Source organism: Petaurus breviceps, unplaced genomic scaffold (assembly GCF_028583685.1).
Source record: "Petaurus breviceps papuanus isolate PSGF00001 unplaced genomic scaffold, PetGlider_PUasm1.0 38, whole genome shotgun sequence".
NCBI lineage: Eukaryota > Metazoa > Chordata > Mammalia > Diprotodontia > Petauridae > Petaurus > Petaurus breviceps.
In genome coordinates, this window is record NW_027186304.1 from 73,458,627 (window position 1) to 73,474,088 (window position 15,462).

The following is a 15,462-nucleotide window of genomic DNA, read 5'->3' on the forward strand; positions in this document are numbered from 1 at the left end:
TTCATTCTTCCTTCCCAGGACTGCTGATGAGGTCTGACAGGGCAGGTCTACTTCATTAAGGCATCACAATGGCGAAGAAAGCCTGAAGGGCAAAAAGAGCTGCCTGTAGCAGATTGGGGCCTGGGCTACAGTTGTCAGGACCGTCAGGGAGGGAAGAAGAGGTTGGTGACAATAGAATAAGCAAGATATCATGGGTGGGTGTTTTCTTTCTTACTCCTGTCCCTCTTCTTTCTTAATTCCTTCAGCCTTCCTCTTCCTTTCTTCTTTCTCTTCCCTCCTTCCTCCATTCTCTTTTTAAAAAACTTCTTTCCTCCATCTCTCCTTTTTCTCTTCCTCTTCTCCCCTTTTCTTATTTTTTTCTTCCTTCTTTCTTTCCATCCTTTCTTCTCTCCCTTCTTTGTCCTTTTTTTTCCATTTTCCTCTCTTCTCTCCTTTCCTTCCCTTTTCCTTCTTTCCTGCCCTTTCCTCCTCACTCTTTTTCTTCCTCCCCTCCTTCTTTCCCTCCTTTTATTTTCCCCTCTTTTCTCTTTCTTAATCCCTCTCTTCTTTCTCTTTTGCTTCTCTTTTCCCTCCTTTTCTTCCTACTTATCCCTTTCCCTCCCTCCCTTCTCATCCCTACTTCTTTTCCTTCTCCGTTCTTTTCTCTACTTCTCTCCTTGTCTCCCTCCTCTCTTCTCCTTCCTATAATAGTAACCAAGATGTACAGCATCTTAAAGATTAAAAAGAATTTTAGGTACATGATCTCATCTGAGTCTCATATCTGTGAAGTAGACACTCAGCCGTTATCCTCATTTTACAGAGGGAAATTAACATGTTCTTTGCCCCATGAGAATGGAAGTTCCTGGAGGACAGTACTTGCTTTTTGTTTTTTTCTTTCTATCTCCAGCACCTTTCACAGTGCTAGCCCATAGTAATCATTTAATAAAAAGCTTGTTGATTAATGGTCCATGATCATACAGCTGGTAAAGGTCAAAGGCAAAGTTTGGACACAAATCTCTACCTAACTCTAAGTCCAGCACTCAATCCACCACTAGTCCAGGGATGTCAAAATCAAATACAAATGGGGACCACAAAGCCATACAGAAGGATCATAGTGTGCTGCATATTGACTTAGAAAATCACAGATGTTCATATATTCCTTTAAAAAATTAGTATAACAATACATTAAAATCAGATAGTAATTCCATTTAAATATGGTTTATATTTAAATTCAACTAAATTTAAATCTGCTTTGGATCACACATGGGAGAATTGTGGGCCTGTGGGCTGTGTTTAACACTTCTGTACTAGGCCACCCTCCTTTCCACTTTCTTCTTTTTTGTCCCTTTTCCGTTTTCATTTCTCCATAAGTACCACTTCATAACCATAGTTCCTGATAGAGTAGAGCACTTGAAATTAAGAGGATGAAGGAGCCTGAAAATAGTCGTATTATATCCTCCATAACAATCATAGCTGTAAGGCAGAAAAGCAGCAAAAAATTTGTGAGTTTGGAATAGAATTTTGAAAACTTTAGAAGAACAGTTCATTCAAGGAAAATCATCTTTAAAGCATGAAGAACCAAAAACAAAACTTTTTTATTTTTTTGGTATCCACCATTTTTCCATTTGAAAAAAAAACCCCACAGATACTTTCTGCTTGTTCCAATAACTCTGACTCATTCCCTTTATTCTCTGTGCCTCTTCTTCTCTCTTTATTGTTTGTTTCCAGACATCTATTTGCCCCTTGGAGCCCTATTTCCTTTTCTGATACTAGATAATCTAATTTCCACTCACTGTTTTATACATCTCTAGCTCTGATAGCTTTTTTTTCCTCTCTTTGATCCTTTATTTCTTTTTTCAGATCTTGTCCTTTCACTGGCTGAGTTTAGTTGGTCTAACAAATAGGCCAAAAGGACAGGTGAACTCTGGAGCTCAGCTGTCTTCATGATCCATTCTGAAAACAGCTACATTGATTTCGCTGCAGGATATCCATCCAGATAGATGGAAGGGTTGAATAGTCGTGAAATAATTTCAATAGGTTTTTCCTGATGTTCTCTGCTTACTCTGCTGTTAAGACACAGCCATAGTAACATGGTTGTTTCTGTGTACTTCTGGGTGATCTTTGTAGAAAGTGAGGCAGAATCTCCTGTCTTTTTCCTGACTCACTTGTCCTTTCTAGCTGATTTCAACCATAGCAGTATTATAGCTTCTAATTCACATTAATTCACTAAAGTCTTGTTCCAATGTTTCATCCTGGTGTGCAGGGTTCATCAAGGCTGTGCCAAAGGAACATAAGCTTTGACAGGTCTTACCATTTTGAAAAACTTTGTTTTTCTATTAGGGGATTGACTGGTTGCCTGTCCTCCAAGGATCAGCTTAGCTAAGTTTGTACAAACTCTGCACCAGAATATGGGTCAGCAGATGATAATAAATTTATTTTGTCTACAACAACTTAGAAAACTGTTCACAGAAGCCTAACGAATGTTTTGATTTGGACCTGTGAGGGGAATACCGACATTTACGAAATCACAGAACCTTGAAGCATTGAAGTATATATTTTTAAAAACATCTTTTATTATTAAACTTACCATGATACTTTATTATAGATTTATTAAACTTTACTTAAAAGAATATGGTAGATATCAACAAAGGTGAATATTTCCTCATATGAAGAAAAGATGGCTGTATATGACCAAGTGACATATAGTTTCTAAAAAAATGAAAAGTATTTATAAAATTTAACTTGGCAGTTCCAGTATCACCAAACTTGTCTATGTCCCCTTCTGAACTTTCTTCTTCTCTCTTCTGTGTATTTTAAAAATGTTTTATTGATTCTCTCTTAAAACAAACAAACAAACTAATATATGGGGTTTTGGTGCATGTTTAGATCACCTAAGATGATGTTATTCATATAGAAGATTCTGAGGAATTGCTTCCAAGAGAAGGAAGGATTAAAGCAAACTTGGGGATCTTGCATTGGCCTAACACTTGGTTGGGAGCAAGCTTTATAATTGTGTAAAGCCAAGCATGAGCAGCTTTCCAGAGGACTGCTGCTGTGAACAGCTTTCAAGGTTCTGATTACATAATATAGTGAACTCTCTATACAATAACAAATCAGAACAAAACATTCACAGAAAATCAAGGTGTAGCATTCACCATGTCACAACTTAAAACTTATCACTAAAAGGGCCCCACAGTTTTCACCAAAGTGGTCACATAGTTTAAACAAAGTACAATCATTTACTAACTCAATCATTCAATCATCCTTAAAGAGGCTTGCCTCCTTAAGGGACACAAAGTTCAAAAGTCAAGGCCCTCCATCCATGGGCTACAATTAAATTACTATTTCATCAGTCACTTCTCAGTACCCTCTTAAGGGGTAGTGGAAAGTACAAAAGCCATCCACCCCTAGGTCACAAGTAAATCACAATTTCATTACTCACTACTTAGTACCCTATTTCATCAGTCGCTACTCAGACAATTTCATCAGTCACTATTCAGTATCCACAGAGAGGTCTTTTCATCTTGACTCAAGGCAGGTAGCTCCTGCCTGAATCTACCAAACTGTCACCTGGATTCAAAGGCAGACAGCTCCCAGTTCCTTGTCCAGCTCTCCATGCAGTTCCTGCTCCATATTGAAACTCATAGTGTCCAGTCCATGTCAAATCTATCACAGTCTCTGTTCCTGGGAAGACAAGGCTTAACAACGCCACACTAACATTCATGCACATTAACAAAATCTAACAACATTTGTACAAAGTACCAGCACCACAGTCATGCTTCCACAATCTTCAGCAGCTCCAGCTGGCCCTTGGAAGTCTTGCCACCACAAGTTTGAGTTCTGTGTCAGTTCTCAGTTCTAATTTCTCTTCTCAGTTCTTCTCAATTCTCAGTTCAGTCTTCAGCCCAGCAGTAGCAACCCAGCCTCCAGATGCTCACTAAGAGAAATTCTCTCTTTCTCTATCTCTCTCTCTCTCTCTCTCTCTCTCTCTCTCTCTCTCTCTCTCTCTTCTGCTCTCCATTCCATCCTCCTTAGGTTGTGTGGCCTTGAGAAAGGGACCTAGGTCTTTGGCCTTTTAGTGAATTCTTTTTTTCATTTTAGATGCAAGGAGCAGAGTTTCTGATCTAGATCAAAAGCATAAGTGATGTAGATCTAGAACATCCAGAGATCTAGAAACATCCAGAATGAATGTTTCGGCTGGCTCACCAACAACACCCTCAAGAGTTCAGGATGGCGCCCCAGCACAGCTGATAGCTACACTGTAAACTCTGGATGTAAACTTGATAGGGCCTGTGTAATGGCAATAGGAATTTGAAGATATTCCCTGCCCCTTAATATGCCTAAGTTGAATTTGAGGACCTTCCCTGATTTGAAAATATACTCTGGCCCCTAATAGGCTGAATGTGGTCACATGGGGCTTGTGGTGGGAGGCTTGTTTTTCAGGAAGGTACAACTTTTGTTACTTTTTAGTCAAATGGATCACTAGGGTTGTGATGTTCTCTGACCCTAGAGAAGACTATATATTCCCTGAGGTGAGGTTTTGCTTTGGAGCTCACTTTGGGAAGGGTTCTGCAATTTGGCCAGATGAGACTCTGGGCAGCCGCTGAGCCCCCTGGCTTTGAAAACCCAGATGTTGGTGCTTCTCTCTCTGGTAACTAACTGTATGTATGTGATGGTCAGACAGCTGGAAGCCCTGTCTGTTGGTCTGCTGAATTGTGTTATTTTTTCTGTGGTTTTTTTTCTGCTTGTAACTTCTGTTTGTATTCTCTGAAGTTCAGGGTGCTGATTTTTTTCCCCTGAACTAAGCAAATGATATATGTTTGATTAAAGTAAAATAGGGTCTTGAACTGATGGCATAAAATAGAGACCTGTCATTCCCCACACCCCAACTCCACGATTGTTCAGAGTACTAGAAAATTCCGAGCAGGTAAAACACATAACAGGCCTGGTTTTGAGAGTGAGGCCAGAGTCAACCATGTGAAATTTCTTTGTTATCACTATCCTTTTGCCCTCTTCCTTCTATAACACTATCACAACCTCTCCTTGAATTAAAAACTTCCCTTGTTACAGATATGAATGATATAGCAAAACTATAGCATTGCTTGTACTATTTTTGTCCAAGAAGCACGAAAATTAATAGAAAAGACAAGTCTTATAGTTAGGAAGACCTAAATACAAAGTCTGACACATCCTAGCTGTCTTGTCACATACAAGACACTTAACCTGACAGTATACTGAACAATTCTTTAAAATTATGTTATAGATGGCTTAACAACAACAATAATAACTAGCATTTATATAACACTTTAAGGTTTACAAAGCATTTTACAAATACCATCTCATTTTATACCCACAGCGACCCCGGGAAGTAGGTGGTGTTATTTTTCCCATTTTATAAATGAGGAAATTGGGGCAGACAAAGGCCAGTGATTTGTCCATCGTCTTACATATAGTAAGTAATTAAGGGCACCCTATCCCGTCTTCCACCTAGCTACTTTGATTTGCTTTAGAGGAGGGAGTTACTATGTTTGGAATTACCCTCACTTATCACCTGTGAAATTACAGGTCCAGATACCTCTTCTTACTTTTTTCATTTCCTTTTCCTTTTTTTTCATTTAATATTTGTAAAGTGCTGTTTGTTACAGGCTTTGTGCCATGTAGGGCTATGCCATTATTTTCATTTTTCAGATGAGGAGGCTCAAGGACATAATCATTACGTTTGTTGGCTATAGTCACCTTCTAAAACACAGCAAATGCTCTGAGCATGTTTCTAGCCTACTGGATTATGCTATCTATATTCATTTCATTTATATTGAATTGAGAGTCAATGTGATAAAATGGGAAAAACATAGCTCTTGGACCCAGACTATCCACATTAGAATTGTAGGACATCTCATCTAATTTCTATGACCTCTAATTTTCTCATCTGTAAAATGGGATGATGATATTTCCACTATTTATCTCAGAGTACTCTGCATGAATGATAGCTATTATTAGTTTGAGCCATTAGGTCAATCTGCTATAAAAAGTTTTACAGAGCTATAGAAACACAGAAAACTATACTATACTCTATACTATACTATACTATGCTATATACTATACTATATAACAATATATCAGAACATAGTAAAACAATAATATAATATATATAATACCTTATGATACAACACAGTGTGATATGATACAATATTATAGTATTACCCTGTATGATATGATATAGCATAATAGTATAATATACCCTAAATATATTATACAAAATGCATAATACAATATGAAATAAGATATGATATTATACCATATCATACCATACTGAACTAGTATACTATAGTGTACTATACAATGTAACATAATATGATAAAATATTATTTAAAATGCACCAATTCTCACAAAACTTCTGAATATCAGAGTCAGTGGCATATAGTTTTTTTTTATTTCAGAAGAACTAAACATGAGATAAATAACTTAGAACTGAAAAGTAACCTTAGGAGCCATCTATTCCAATCTTTTTATTGATGAGGAAATTGCCCAGAGATGACATTGGCATCAAGTAGAAGAGCTGAAATTATAACCCAGGTTCTCTAACTCTATCTGGTTCTCTTTCCATTATACTACAAAGCTTCCCTCCAAAGGTTTTGCCTCTCAAATGAAAGCAGGTCACTAATGAACAAATGTTTTCCTGCATCTAGACAGCAGCTATGATAGCAATAGCAACTGATATTATTTTGTGAACATGATTCTCCATGAACAAGTGAACACCCACCTTTTCATCTCTTCCAGTATATTGTCCCCTCTATCTTTTCCACTCTCTTAATCATCTTCAGTCTTCCCCTGTCTATTGACAGCTTCCCTACTGACTACAAACTTGCCCATGTCTCCCTCATTCTCAAAGAACCCTCCTTTGATCCACGCATCTTTACTAATTGTATCTCTTATTCTGTCAGCCAAACTCCTTTAGAAGGTCATCTACAATTAATGCTTCTCCTTTCTTTTCTCTCATTCTTTTTAACTCTGGAGTCTGGCTTCTAACTTCATTATTTAGTTGAAACTGTTCCCTTCACTTACCACTGATATGTTAATCAACAAATATAATGACTTTTTCTCAATTCTCATTTTTCTTGACTACTCTGCAACTTTTGACTACACTATCATTCTCTTCTCCTTAATACTTTCCTTTCTCTAGGTTTTCATGACATTACTCTATCCTGGTTTTATTTCCTACCCATGTGACTACTTTTAAAGTGTCTTTTGCTGGAATTTTATCCAGGTCATGCCTGTTAGCTGTGAGTGTTCGCTATGGCTCTGTGCAGGGGCCTCTTCTTTTTTCTTTCTATACTACTTCAATTGGCTATCACAACACTCCCACAGATTCTACTATTATCTCTAGATGATTCGTCCAGTCTTAATATCCCTTTTAACCTCTCCTTTTATATCTTCAACTACTTTTTTAGAAATCTTGAACTGGAGGTCCCATAGGGATCTTAAATTTAACAAGAACTCATTCTTCAATGCTGTCCCCCCCAAAAGCCCCTCACCCCTTCTTTAACTCCCTTACTGCTCTAGTCAAGGTCATCAATATCCTTCCCATCACCCAGGCTCACAACCTAGGCATCATCTTCAACTTCTCACTCTCACCATCCATATCCAATCAGTTGCTAAGTCCTGTTACTTATATCTTCTTTATATGCCCCTTCTCTCTTCTTACAATGCTATTACCCTGGGCCAGGCCCTCATTATCTCATTCCTTGACTATTGAAATAGACTGCTGTTTGGTATCTCTGCTCCATCTCTTCCTACTTCATTCCACTTTCCCTTCACCTGTCAAACTGATCTTCCTAAATTTCAAGTCTAAGTCACAGCCCTTTTCAATTAATTTCAGTGGCTCCCTGTGACCTCCACTATCAAATGCAAAATAATGTTTGAATTTTAAAGCGCTCCATAACTTGACCCTTTTCCTACCTTTCCAATCTCCTTGCACTACGCCCTCAACTCTACCCCGTATTCTATGATCTAGTAACACTCTCCTGCTTGTTGGTCCTTCCTTCATGACTCTCTATCTCCTGACTCCAAGCATTTTACTAGTTTTCCACCCATGCCTGGGACTATCCTTCTCTATCTCTGCCTCTCTTTGTCTGTCTGTTTCTCTCTCTCCCTATTCATCTCTGCCTTCTAGCTTACTTCAAGTCTCAGCTAAAAGTAACACCTTCTGCAAGAAGCTGTAATTGCAAGCAAAGTAGTAGTTTGCTGCATGTTTCAGCTATTCAAGTGCCTTTGAGCCTCGCCTGTGATTGTGTCAAATCTTTGTTGGAAACAGTATACATTTTTGTTGCCCTTAATAAGCCTAAGGGAGTTTGGAGACCTTTCCTGCCCTTAATAGCCTTAACATCATTGCATGGAGCCCACAGTGGGAGGAACTTGCCGAGAAAATGGAACAGGAAGGGCAGAACAGGAAGGGTGTAACAAGAAAGCACAGAGCAGAGAAAAATGTGAGCAAGTAATGGCAAGCACAGAAGGAGTTCACACCTTGTTTCAGCTATTGAATTAACACCTTGTTTCAGTTTAAGTTTCTTTTGAGCCTTGTATCAATCCAGTCTGTTAAGAAACAGAACATGTGAACCCCACAAGTTGTGAACCCTAGAATGCATGAACTCCTGCAACAGAAAGGGGAGGAGCTAATGACCATATATAAGGAGAGGTCCAGGCTAGAGACAGCAGAACTGAGAAGAGGACTCTTGAGATGTCAGAGTCAAGAAGGAGAAAACTTGTGGTATCCCAGCATTCTGTTTGTCTCCTCTGTCTGTAGTGATGTTTTTTTGTGATACTTTGTACAGAAGTCCTGGGACCTCACTGGAAGCCCTGAAAGAGGATTTTCTGGCTGCATGTTTATAGAAGTCCTGGATTTTGGAGGTCCTGGGACTTGACTGGTGATTTGTGCTGACCTCTTGGACCTTGTTTGTGGGTCTCTGTTGATTTCTATGTTGATGATATGTGTTGAGTTCTCAGACCTTGTTGGTGGGTCTAAGTTGATTTCACAAGCAGATAGTGAATTGATGATGGTGCTGGCAATGTGTATGGGTATCATTGTGGCTCTGTTAAGCTTTGTCTTCCCAGAAACAGGAATTGTGTAGGACTTGAGGTGGACTTGACACTGTGAACTTCAATATGGAATGGGAACTGGACAAAGAGCTGAACAAGGAGCTGGACAAGGAACTGGGAGCTGCCTGCCTTTGAACCCAGGTGACAGTTGAAGCTGGGACCATGGAAGAGGAACCATGGAAACTGAGAGCCAGCCTCGAGTCAAGCTGAAAGAAGACTTTACTTGGATACTGTGTACTGACTGAGAAGATTATGATTTACTGTGATCTAGGGGTGGAGAACTCTGACTTTTGCGCTTTGTGATTGAAGTAAGGATTTTGTGATTGACTAAATGAATGTACTTTGTGGAGAACTATGTGACCACTTTGGTGAAAACTATGTGGCCATTTTAGGGATAAGTTGTTGAGTTGTGACATGGTTAATGCTGTCTTTTGATTTTCTGTGATTAGTTGTAACATTGTGAATGCTGTATTTTGATTTTCTATGAATGTTTTGCCTTGATTTGTTATTGAATAAATAGAGAACCTTGAAAGGTGTTTTCTAGCAGTAGTCCTCTGGGACTTTACTGTTGATTTGTGTTTGATTTCTCAGACAAAAGCCTTGTCTTGTGATTTGTGTTACTTTGTCAGAAGGAAAGTGAATTGAGATGATAGTGCTGGCAATGTGTGTAAATATTGTTGTAGCTCTGTTAAACTTTGTCCTCCTAGAAACAGAACCTTCAAAGAGTTTGGAGTGGGGACAGTCCCTGTAAGCTAAGGTATGAAACCAGAGTAGAGGACTGCCTACATGTGAGTCCAGGAAAGAGTCAGTGAATCCAGGCAAGATCTGGGAGTGACCAGCCCATGGAAGAGGAACCATGGGGTTTGGAAGTCAGTCTCCAGTTAAGATGAAAGAGGACTTTACTTGGGAACACTGTATTGACTGATGTGACTTACTGTGCCCTAGCGGTAGATGGTGTTTGTACTTTCTGTTATCCCTCAAGATGATTGGCTTAAGGACCCCTTAAGGATGACTAGCTTAAGAATGATTGGAAGCCAGCCTGAGTGAAGATGAAAGAGGACTTTACTTGGGTACTCTATATTGATTGAGGAGATTGTGACTTAGTGAATAATATGTTTTGTTTAAGACTATGTGACCACCTTTGTAAGAAGTTGTTATGTTGGCTATGTGGCACAGTGAATAGAGCACTGATCCTGGAGTCAGGAGGACCTTAGTTTATATCTGGCCTCAGACATTTAACACTTACTAGTCATGTGATCTTGGGCAAGTCACTTAAACCCAACTGCCCTGCCTTTCCCCCTCAAAAAGCAAAAAAAAAAAGTTGCTATGTTATATTGTTGTTAATATTGTGCTTTAGTTTCTTGAATAATGTTTTACTTTAGTTTATTGCTGAATAAATACAGAGCTCACTATACCATGAGATTAGATCCTTAAAGTTATTCACAGCAGCAGTCCTCAGGAGAGCTGCTCTTGATTGACTTTACAGAAACATTTTCCACTCTTCCTTAATCTTAGTACCTTCCCTCTGAGGATATACCACACATTCATTTTCCTGTATATGTCTTATTTGTACATGGTTGTTTGCATGTTTTTCCTATATTATGTTGTGAGGTCTTTGACAGCAGAGCCCATTTTTACCTTTCTTTGTATCTCCAATGCTTAACACAGTGGCCAGGTGCTTAAGAAATGGTAGATGATTGAGTATTTTATTTCATATTTTAAAGAACAAATCAGTAAGAAAAATCAACCATTGAAGAAGAGGAAGACCCGAATTAGCATAGACCTGGGGCATCAGGAAACAGGCCAGGACTAAAGTGAACCAAGCTGAGGGAGGATAAAGGGAAGATGTAACTGCTGACCCTCAGCGGCAATATCATGCTCCTCTCAGCAATGAATGCTCTCTGACATAGAATACTTCACTTCAATAACACTGAGTAAGAATAAGAAAATTGCCAACAATTCAATTTAGCTTAATATAAGAATGGAAAAATATTTAGTAGAAAGGAAAGATTCCATTTGCCCCCCTTCCTTTGCGTATATTTATAGTTTCAAAATTCTCCTATCTACTCTTCTTGTCTCCAGTTGTCTTCTACCAATTCATGTTTATCATTTTAAAAACTAAGTCAAATTTACATTTTAAGTGTATACTGTACTAACTTTCATGTAGCCTAGTCATTGAACCGCTTTGTTTCTGAGTTTCCTCATCTGAAAAATGAAGACAATGATATCTACTTTGACAAGCAACAGCATAGACGATAGAAGATAATCCTTGGAACCAGGAATACCTGGGTGCCTGTCCTGCCTCTATTATATACTAGCTGCATGATCATGAACAAATAAATTCCTTAACCTTTCAAGACCTAGGCAACTCTCAAAGGTTATAGATTATAAATAAAATGATAATCTACATTAGCTGAAAGATTTTCAAAAAGAGGATTATCCTACTTTCAGTTTCTTTCCAAAGTTACCAAAAATCTACTAATGCCAAATGTAATTGTATTTTCTGTGTTCTTTTTTCTTCACCTCTCTGATATATGATACTGTTGATCACCTTGTCTTTCTGTATATACCTCCTTTGCATTAGAGGAGGGAGTTACTATGTTGAGAATTACCCTCACTTATCACCTGTGAAATTACAGGTTCCCATACCTCTTATTTTTTTCATTTCCTTTTCCTTTTTATTTTTTTTCATTTAATATTTGTAAAATGTAGTTTGTTGTTACAGATTTTCACAACACTAAATTCTCCTGGTTCTTCTTCTACATTTCAGACTTTTCCTTATGATTCTCCTTTTCTGATCCATCAGTAATTTCATTACCTAAAGCCGTGGTCTCCATGCCTCATATCATGAATCTCCAATCCATTCTCCCCACAGCTACCAAAGCAATTTACTGGCTCACTAATACCTGCGGATTAAAATGTAAACTCCTCTGTTTGGTTTCTCAAGTGCTGTGCAACCTGGTCCCAGCCCATCTTTCCAATCTTATACATCATGCCCTTTCTCTCACTCTACTGTTCGGCTGAACTGGCCTTTTCCCTGTTCCTCCTCCATCTCTACCCTCTGCACTGTGGCTGCAGACTGGCTATTTCTAATGTCTGGAATACAGTTTCACGTCATAAAACCCCCAACTTCCTTCATCAACTTCTCCGTAAACCTTTCCTGATCTCCCCTCTACCCCAATTACTTTCTCTGTTCTTCCACACTTTGCATTTAATTGCTTTGTATTTCACATCTCTGCATTTAATCTCTAGAAGCATATCCATATATATTGTCTCTCTCAGTAGAATGTATGCTCCTTGAGTGTATGAATTATTTCATTTTTGTCTTTATATCCACAGCATCTAGCATAATGTCTGGCACCTAGTAGGTGTCTAATAAATGCATATTGATTGATGATAATGCTCATGAGCCACATTTATAAGTGAATGTAGACTATCTTAACAATTTAAGTGAATTTCAACTTTTAACAAAAGGAAGTCATACTCTTTCTGACTCTTCCCCCCACCCCCCACAATAACACAGTAATCTAGAAAAAAGGTAAACACTAAAGCCACCCAAGTATGTATACCTGTTTTCTCTAGGACTTCATTTCATTGAAAAAGACACATAATAATTAAGCCAGGACTGGGTAACACTTGGGACTTATAATGAGAGTGGTATAGACTCGTCTGTAGCATGGATCATAGGATCATTGAATCATACATTTCAACCTGAAAGAGACTTTGAAAGCCAATGAGTCCAATCCCTTCATTTTGCCTACAAGGAAACTGAGACACAGAAGTTAAGTGATTTTCCCAGGGTCATAGAGCTAGCAAGTAACTGAGATAGGTCTTGAACCTAGACTTTCCTGATTCCAAGTCCAGTGCCTTCTCCTATATACTATGTTGATGATGGCTATTCAGTTTTCCTCCATACACCTAGACTTAACAGCAGATAGCTCTAAGAAGCAATGAGTGAAAGCGATGGAGAGACTGGGTTCAGCTTTACCTATTTAAATAAAAAAAACCAAACTTGTTAATAATTAGAGGTATCTCAATGTTGCTCTCTCATTAGAAGCCTTCAGACAATCACTTCTCAGGTCTGATGGAGAGGTCAGATATAGGTTAAATTAACTAGCTCTGAGATCCCTTCCATCTTGGAGATTCTGAGATTCTAATTCTCTGATTTTTCTGAATTAATGAGTAGTGGCAGGAGTGACCTCACAGCTGAAGTGAGCTGTCACCCTAGACTAGAATTATATCTATCTCCTTCCTTAAATATTGTTAGTCTAGTGGAAGGACCTTTAACATTCAAGAGAAACTCCTGATTACTCTTCATCAGAAAAATTGCTTCCCCCTTACTTTTCATTCTATTGAGGGAGCTGTTGGAGGTGGAGATTTTAATATAAGTAGTCGAAGGAATAGGGATAAGGATTTAGAGAAGTCACTTCTACAGTAAGACCCTTGTTCATCTGGCATACCTGTTAGTTATCTATATGGTTGCCAGAATGCAGTGCAGAACAAATCTAAATGAGAGACCAGATAATTAAATACTTAGCTGCTCTTCTGATAGAAAAAATTATTGCATATTGGCCAAACTCTAGTGTAAACAAATGGAAAATAATGATTATTTTAAATTGGATCTAGTAAGTGAATATTTGATCAGTCAAAGAATGCATGTCCCCTGGCATGGGAAATTCAAACCCTGGAGCAAGGTCAGCATTGCTCATTGCACCTCAGGACCTTCTGGCCTTCCTGGGAGGGCAACCCAAGGCTTCCAAGGCACAATTCCAAAAGCTCAGCACAGTATATCCGCACTCCCAGCTGAGACCGGAGCTAGTGGCTCCAGAGAGCAGAAGGTCAGTGCACTAAAGTGGGTGCATTAGAGTTAAGCCCCAGGCTGGCGGCTGTCACAAAGCTTCCTATAAATATTACACCCATCGCTAGAAGACACTCGATGTTTGGTTTCTGAACCTATTAATATATAATGAGGATATGGTGTAATTAATACCGTTTGTTTTGATTTTCCTTTAAATCCACTTTAGTAATAAGAATGCAAAGTAATTATTCCACAAGCTTTTCCAACAAATGTCATTTTTTATTGATTAAAAATCAAGTCAGTGCTTCATTTTAAGTGATATTTACAAGTATGCTTTAAACTAAAATGAATAATTATTAGGTTATTGAATTGCAAGATACCTGCAAAGACATGAATACATTTCTAACATGTGCCTTGAACTCAAAAGATAGAGATTGAATTGCTATTTGATGAAGGGACATTTTAAGTTTTTTGATTCTGGGAAATTCAATTTTCTTTATATAGCAGTGAAGTTATTTGTGTTGTTCTTCTCTCATCATTGAAGCATCTACGGAAAATTGTAATGCTTGTTACAGTCTGGGGTTAGGGTGAGTGGGAGCTTTGGGAGGAGAAATGGAACTAGTTCATCAATTTGTGATTCAAAATGACTGATTAAAGCTGATAACCACCTGCATAGGAAAGTGGTTATTCTTTTTTTTTTTAAGCAATCGGGGTTAAGCAACTTGCTCAAGGTTACACAGCCAGTTATTTCTGGGTGTGGTGCTGAGTGCCTGAGCCTGGGATTCGATCTCTAGGTCGTCCCAACACTGGAGCCGGTGCTCTTATTTGCTGTGCTACCTGGCCGCCCCTAAGCAATTGGGGTTAAGTAACTTGCTCAAGGTTACACGGCCAGGTGTTTCTGGGTGGGTGCTAAGTGTCTGAGCCCGGGATTCGATCTCCGGTCTTCTCAACACTGGAGCCGGTGCTCTTATTTGCTGTGCTACCTGGCCGCCCCAAAGTGGGTTATTCTTTAAGGTAAGAAAACTTAGGCTTTTATTTTCATGACATAATGTGACTCTCTCATTGTGGTTCCCAAGGAGGTAAGAGCAGACATCTATAGCGTTGTCACCCTCTGCTCTTTTGCAAGACATATTTTAATGTCTGTGGAGGCAAGAGAGTGGGTTCAGATACTGGCTACTCTGTTCTCCTCAGAGAGAGGGTACGTTGGGCTACAATTTTGCTGCCTTAAATATAATTAGTCCAGGAGAAGTAACTTCAAGATTCAAGCTAAACTCTTTATTATGATGGATTAATGGGGATAGAAGAAGCCCAAACTTTAAATCTGAGGCTTTACCTCCTTCCTACTAATTACTAGTTCCACAATAAAAACATGTAGCCAATAGCAAACCAATTTATCTAATTGATGGCAAAACAGAAATCAGAGAAAGTATATATAAAAAGAATATATACCAGATGACAAAGATTGAAATAGCTCCCTATGGGAGCAAGATAGCTCAACTTGAGAGACAGAGAGACAGAGAGACAGAGACAGAGAGACAGAGAGACAGAGGGGGGGGAGAGAGAGAGACAGAGAGAGAGAGAGACAGAGAGAG